Raw genomic sequence first — 7764 nt, 5'->3', positions numbered from 1 at the left:
ATGTATTTATAAGAATTTAGCCCACTTAAGTTAGCCCTTTTTGGTCAATTCCATTTGAATTGGATCTGAGAATATTCTGCTCCGTTGTTGTAGCAATGCAGCAACAACTCTACAATAAAGTTAGAGGACATGTTCTTCTATTATGAATCTTCACCTACATGTTCAAGAGAAAGAGAAACAGTCAAATTCATCCATAAAAAGAAGGAAAATTCATGCAATGTGACAAAAATGAACTAAACAAAATGCAACATGTTGAGACTAAATAAAACAACACCTAATGAATACTATCACTAAAACAAAGACAAAATACTCCTAAATCAAGCCATCTCAAGTATAAAAGTTATAAATCTTAACTCTATTTCATAGAGTTATCAATAAGTTCTGTTTTGGATTGACTGGTCCGTGATTTCTTATTGTATAGTATATCTCTATGGTGATAAACCACGATTACACCCTACACAATACAACTTTATATGGTCAATCAATTGATGAAATACCTACCAAATCTACCATCGGTTTCAAGTTTATTCAAGTCATGGATATTGCTTCCAACATAGTGTTCTTCGCCTAGGAAGCGAATGTTTACAAACTCCAATTGGATGAGGATTCCTCAAAAGTTTTGAGAGGTTTAGAGAATGGAGTGGAGTAACATCCATTAACCTTTCAAGCATCTAAGCCATTAGTCCCATTGATGGCTTATGAGCTTCATCATCTTGGATGTACCAACAAGCAACTTTACAAGCTATAATGACTTTCTAATAGCTTGCAACCCAAGAGGTTAAGGATTTCTCCATTTCCATTATGTTTATTCTAGCTGTGACTCATTTTCAAAGGATTTTTTTCTTTCTCCTTGTTGGATTGATACTGTAAGTTCACATTCATAAGTCATGACATTATCTTTAGTTTTAATCTTATAACCTTTAAACTCTGAATTAAGCATTTTGAGAAGCAATAGAGAGGGCTGAAATAGAACACACAGCTGAATCTACCATCAAAAAAATGAAAAACACATCATATAGGGGGGGAGGAAATTATTCAAAGAATGGGAACACTTAAATTCAAGCCTTGAGTTGAGATTTGAAAAAAAATTAATGAAAGTCTAATACATTTGAAGAACTAAATATAATTTTAAGCTTGAGTTGTAAGTTGATACTTGAGATTTTGAGAAGGAGAAGAGAAAAGAAGAGTACTACATTAGTCATTAGGATACGGATGAGGATGATGTCTTCTTAGCTATATATATATATATATATATATGTATGTATATATATATTCTTGGGTAATGATGTCTTCTTATTTTTTTTTAATGAAAGAAAAATCCATTACTTTATTGAAAAAACTTACAAATATCGATTTGGGATCCACTAGTTTTTGTTGTATGATTAGATGCTAGAATTGGGATGGGAATTTGTCATACTTAATTGTCTGTGTTGTCTTAGCAACGTTAATTAATCTAATGATTACACTAAGATGCCATATTCTTGTTACCGGCTTTGGTAAGAGAGCTGATAGCTCATGATGATTGCTCTATATCTCCCTTATTTCTATCCCTTTTGCTTTGCCTTGTCAATCCCTACTTGTAGACTAGAAAGTGTCGCCTCTAGTTCATCCACTGTATTTAATTTTTCAAAATTGATGAACCTTATATGTCAACCCGCATATACCCCCATGCTCCATCCTGTGTTTCCCACCCGCTGGTTAGATATCTCTACACACATCAGAACATTATTAGTTTGTGGTATATTGATGCAAATATTGTCTTCAAAGTATCTAAGTAACACATAATTATTCTGTGTTGATATTGGCTAGAGATAGAGACGATTTTCCTCATTCTTCTGTAGCTGTAAAGCTACAATTCATTGGTTTACATGAGAGAGCACTATCAATGGATTGGGTAATTTTTTTATATTAATGTAAATACCCTCGAGTTTCCCTCTTGCCAAATGAAATAGAAAGTAATTATAAAAACAAACAAAAACCATTTGATGTTTGACTTATCAGTTTGTGAACAGATATTTTGACACAAACAAAAAAGAGAGGTATCGCTCTAGTTTTACATTCATAATTCTAGTGGTCCAACATCATGAATTATTTTCACCCATTCACAAAAAACAAAGATATGCCAAATTGTTTCATTCTCCTTCCCGCGCAACACGCATTCAATCTAGACATTTGTCTATTGAGCTATTTTTGCTTGGACCGGTAATTGCATTCAAGACACATCAAAAGAAAACTTTAAATTTTGGGTGGATTGGTATCCTTGGGATGAAAAGTGCTCTTTTACTATTGCACGAAAAGCCAATTTGACCAAAAAGTCTTTATTTGGGGAAAGTAAAGAGGACCACGGATCACCTTGGTCCGAAAGTGTAATAGGCAATGTTATAGGAGAGGGATTAGAATAAAGTGAAGAAATCTCCCTATTTATAATTTAAGGTCATTGAAAACTTCAGCCACAATTACCCGTCACTGCCATAGAGATAAATCTTGTACATGTGTTAGGCTATGCCTTCGGGAAGGTATCCATGGATCAAACCAAAATGATGCCTGTATTCCATTCCCAATTTAGGAGATTACCATTGTCCTTAGTTGAGGAATGATACTCATGATATTATTCCATATCTAATATCTCTTTCTTAGTATATACCTTGGGATAAAAAATAGAGCAATGCTTAAAATATTTTGCTTTCAAAACTTTAACCCACATTGCTTCAGGTTGCGAGATTATTCTCCACCTTTACTTTAATAGCAAGGCTGGGTTGTAATTCTCCATCTTCTTGAAGCCCATTCCTCCTAATTCTTTTGGTTGGAAACATTTCTCCCATGATATTAGATGCAATTGCCTGTTCTTGCTTGGTTGTCCATTCTAAAACTTTTGACAAAGTGCATATTTTTCGTGCATATCGTCCTTAGGAACCTAAAACATTGTATTTGAAAGAGTACCATTGATTGAAGTGTTGCCTATATTAATACTCATCTTCCAACTTATGATAAATTTATTGCTTTCCAACACACCATGTTTTTTGTCATTTGATCCAAAACTGCTTGTAAGGGCTTTGACTTCCCCCTTCTAGCCAACAATTTTGTTCCCAAATAGGTAGTTTCTCCTTTAATCTCTGATACCTTCAAAACTGAAAGTATTAGATTTCTTTTATTTCTAGGTACATTACGATTGAAATAAACTCCACTATTTTCGAAGTTGATTTTTTGCCTTGTCAAGTCTGAGAATAGTTCAATTACCGCTTTTAAAGCCAAAACTTCATCGGTATCAGCTCTGCAAAGAGAAAAGTATCATCTACAAAAAAATTTAAGTGATCTCTGATGCTCACCTACCCACTTTTATTTCATTTAAAAGATTTAGGGACCTATACTCGTTAAGTAAACGAGATAGAGCTTCCATAATTAAAAGGAAGAGGTATGGACTGAGGGGGCACCCTTGTTGCAATCCCCATGATCCCAAGAACCACATGTAAGGGGAACCATGTAGCTTAACAGGAAAAATGGGGGAGGCAATTAGGGCTTTAATGAGCTAGCACCACTGATCATCAAATCCGAGAAATTGAAGGATGATTCCCCTATCCGCCCTATCATAAGTTTTGGATATATTCAATTTTAGGGCAATAAAACCATTCTTACTATGGGTCTCTTGCATGCAATAAAAATTTTCATTGGCCACAATAATATTATCAGTGTGATAGCTCGTTAGCCACAAATGCCCCAGATTAGGAGAAATGATAATGGGAAGAAGTGTCTCAACTTTTTGGCTAAAATTTTTGCACACTTCTTAAGTTCTTATTCCAATTTCCTATGCTCTTGGTCTCTTCCAATGTGATTTAACTTTGATAGGTGACTATATTTTAAGTACTTTTGTTGCCTTTTTCTTTTTAAATGTAAGTAAGAGAAGGTTTTAGTCTTTTTGAAATTTGAATATTTAAAAGAGCATATGGCTAAAGTAGTGACTTGAGATGGTTTTGAATATAATGATAAAAACAAATTTATTATTTTTCATTCTTATTTTGAGTTAATACAGCTAGTCTTAAGGTACAATTAACATTTTTCTAAATGAATACATTATTATTATGATTTCTTCAAAAGGGATAACATAAAACTTACCCATTCATTTAATAAATTAATGTGGGAAATAAATGGTTAAACATCCAGGCTATTTGTTCATAAAGAATTCCATTTTTTTCAAGTATATTAGTTTCTTATCTAAAGATATAAACCATATTAAATTCAAGGAGAGATTAAATCATACTTCAGGTATATTAGTTTCTTACTAATTTTGTCCCTATATGCTTGATCTCAAGAATTAGGAACATGGACAAGGATATGGCCAATCACGGTCGGGGCTAAGTATAGGGCCAATCAGGGCTAGAGTTAGGATAGGGCCAACCAGGGCTAGGGATAGGGCCAAGTATAGGGCCAATCAGGGCTAGGGCCAGGGATGGAGCAAATCAGGGCTAGGGACAAGGCCAATTAGGGCCAAAAACAGGGTCAATCAGGGCGGGAATGGGCTTGCCTTGGCCCTGTAGGGTTTAGGGTTAGGGACAATAATCCTTGGCCTTGAATTAGGGTTAGGACGAGAATGAACTTAGATTAGAATATATAGGGTTGGGCTTGGAATTGCAAAAGCCCAACAAAGCCTGGCCTTGAATTAGGGCTAGGACGAGAATAAACTTAGATTAGAATATATAGGGTTGGGCTTGGAATTGCAAAAGCCCAACAAAGCCTAGCCTTGTTGCAGCCCTACTACCAGCATAATATTTTTCAAAAGACAAAAGACTTATGGCCTTTAAAATGTATCCCCATTTATTTACAAGTTTGATTCCAAAAAATCCTAATTTAATTGAATTAGGGATTTGATTATAAATAACTCACAGTTATTTACATAAATTGTATTAATAAAAATATAAAATGTAGCTCAACATGTGACTACCAAATGGAAAACTGGAATCCGCTTCCAAATGTGCATCCGTATATGTTTAAGGGTATTTGAATCCGTTTGATCACTAATAAGATGTGAATATGGTAATACCCTTTTGGATTGATTATTATCTAGTTAAATTACTTATTTGAAATCTCGTATTCTTTCATAAATTTTTTACTTGAGATAAAGTGAACTTTTTTTTTTGGATTTTCTATTGAAATAAATATTAAGCTAGCTAAATTCTTAAATTCCAAACACAACCTCATAACTAAAATGGTAAAGATGTCAATAAATAGTCCAAAACTTGTATTCAATCTATATTTTTACTCATTTAGATTTTAGAGAAATAATGAGATTCATATTTTCTAGGGTTTTTTAATTTGCTATCCGATGAAAGTTAGGGTTATTATATGTAAGCTCGAAGGAAAAAAGAAAACGACTTGTGTTGATTCTCGATTTCTAAGATAGTGGTCGAACTTCACTCCAGTCTGTCTTTTCCCTTAGTTTCTCTCTCCCTATTTTGTTTGTTTGTTTCTTTCTTTTCTATGGTTTTTCTTTCCGACAATAAAGAGTTAAAGACTATTCATGAAGAAGAACAGGTACAGAGAAGAATTGTAATTAAATTTGGACAGATTTAAAAATCAAAGTCAATTGTAGAGAATGTCACACATGAGCTCTTTTTGTAAACTTAAAAACAATAGAAGTCAAATGGGATCTGATAAAATGAAAAGTTTATCTTCAAAGTCAAGCACTTAAGTCGTAGGTAAGTATGTTTTCATTCACACTTGTTCAATAAATTGATATCCATTTAAATCGACGGTAATTTAGTATTCCACAAAAAAGGGTATTTTTTTGGTAGTTAAAGAAAATGGTAATTTAGTTACAAACAAAACTATCTATCTTTAATAAGTTTTTTTTTACATACCACATTGGAGGTAAAAGAAATATGTCAATATTTATGATGAGAAGCCGGGGCATAGATTTGTCAGATATTAATTCTCTATATACTAATTTTTAGTACTTATATTATAATCTCGCCTTGGTCCCCAAAAGAAGAGAAAAAAAAAGAGAGAAAGAAGTCAATATTTTTGAGAACTAAAAATGACTTAAGTTGAACTTCTAATGGTCCAAAAAAAAAACCCCTAAAAATAATATAAAAAATAAATTCATAGTCTAAGATGAACAAAATGACTCGAGTCAAAATCAAGGCTTATATCAAGGTTAATATGAAAATTAGGATAAAAATCTAATACATAATTAGGGTCAAATTAGCATTGAGAGTAGGGCCAAAATTAGGGTCAGAGTCGCACCAAAATCAGATGGATCCTTATTACATTGATTAGTGAGCTTATAATGTATTTTTCTTAATTTTTACAAAACAAGATCATGTTTTTAAATTTTGACACGTGTCAAACATCCACCCATGTTGATTACAATTAATTGGGATAATTACTGTTGCCCCCTTGTACTCTGATTTTATTACTACTTTATCACCCATCTACTTTTTAAAATTGCTAATCCAACCTTTAACTTTGTCTAGAATTACTAATGCACCCTTCCGTTAAGTTCAGTTAGTTTACTAATGATGTGGCATCTATATATTTTTTCAAAAATCCAAAAATAACCCTACAATTATCTCTTTATCTATTTACTCTTTTGCAAGTTATAATATTATCCTTAATTAACTATGGAGAAAATAACTTTAAATTAAATTTTCTTTTCTAAAAAGAAACTACCAAATAAAGAAAAGACTTGATTTTTCTTCTCTAAGAAGAAATCGCCGAATAAAGGAAATATGTGATTAAATAAAACTTAAAATAGAAAGTAAAATATTATGAAATATCAAATGTAATTCAAAGTTGAGAATTGAAAATCTCCTAATATATATACTAACCATTGTACAAAGTGTATGGTCCCACCAAAGCCAAAATTTATTATAAAATATAAGATTTTAAGAATATAATTGACATTCAATATAGTTTCTAAAAATGAGGATAATGTCATATTTTTTAACTTTTTAATTTTAATAAAGGGCAAAATAGACATTACATATTTGATGTTAACAACCACTTAATACCGTTAAAAGTGAGGGGGACAACAGTAATTTCATAAAGAAAGAGGTTTGATTAGTAATTATCCACAATTAATTTAACTCCATGTAGGTAGAAAATCCAGACTTAAATCAGGGCCAAAATTATGGCTAAATTCAAGGTTTGGATCAAGGGCCAAAAATCATGAATAGGTCAGGCAGATCAAAGAATAATCCCACACACACCCTTGGCCATAGTTCAAAACCCTAATATTTTGGCCCTAACCCACCCATAGGGTCAAAATCTTAGTCCAGAACAAACTAAACCCCTATTGTACACAAAACGACTTCTTACCAACTAGTTTTACCTTGAAAAGATGCTTATTCCTGGCATCAACAATTCACAAAACAAAATACTTATCTACTAAGTTTCTTGTTCTTTTTCCAAAACAAAATACTTGATTGCTACGACAAAACACCTCTTGTTCTCATCGGGCACTTTCTTACTCCCGAGTGAAATGTCATGTCCAATTTATTTCACTGTCAGCCAACACCTTTCTTTTTGTCTATATATAAACCCATATAAAATGGGGTGAAAAAGAAAGAAATGAAAGTGTGAAAAAATGTTAATTGTAAGTCCAACATATTATTTTTCTATACAAGTTCCACATATTTTGTGGGGTTTTGAAAAACTTAAAATGAAAAAATTAAGTTGCCACCTCACCTAACAAATATCTTTAAATTAAGCAAATTTGTCTCTAATTTTCCCACCCCACGTAATCAAACCAAACAATGTACACTTCTAGGA

The sequence above is a fragment of the Hakea prostrata genome, chromosome 8, assembly GCF_041222555.1.
Source record: "Hakea prostrata isolate BN-2017 chromosome 8, UWA_Hpros_2, whole genome shotgun sequence".
Classification (NCBI taxonomy): domain Eukaryota; kingdom Viridiplantae; phylum Streptophyta; class Magnoliopsida; order Proteales; family Proteaceae; genus Hakea; species Hakea prostrata.
This window is presented reverse-complemented; position numbering follows the sequence as displayed.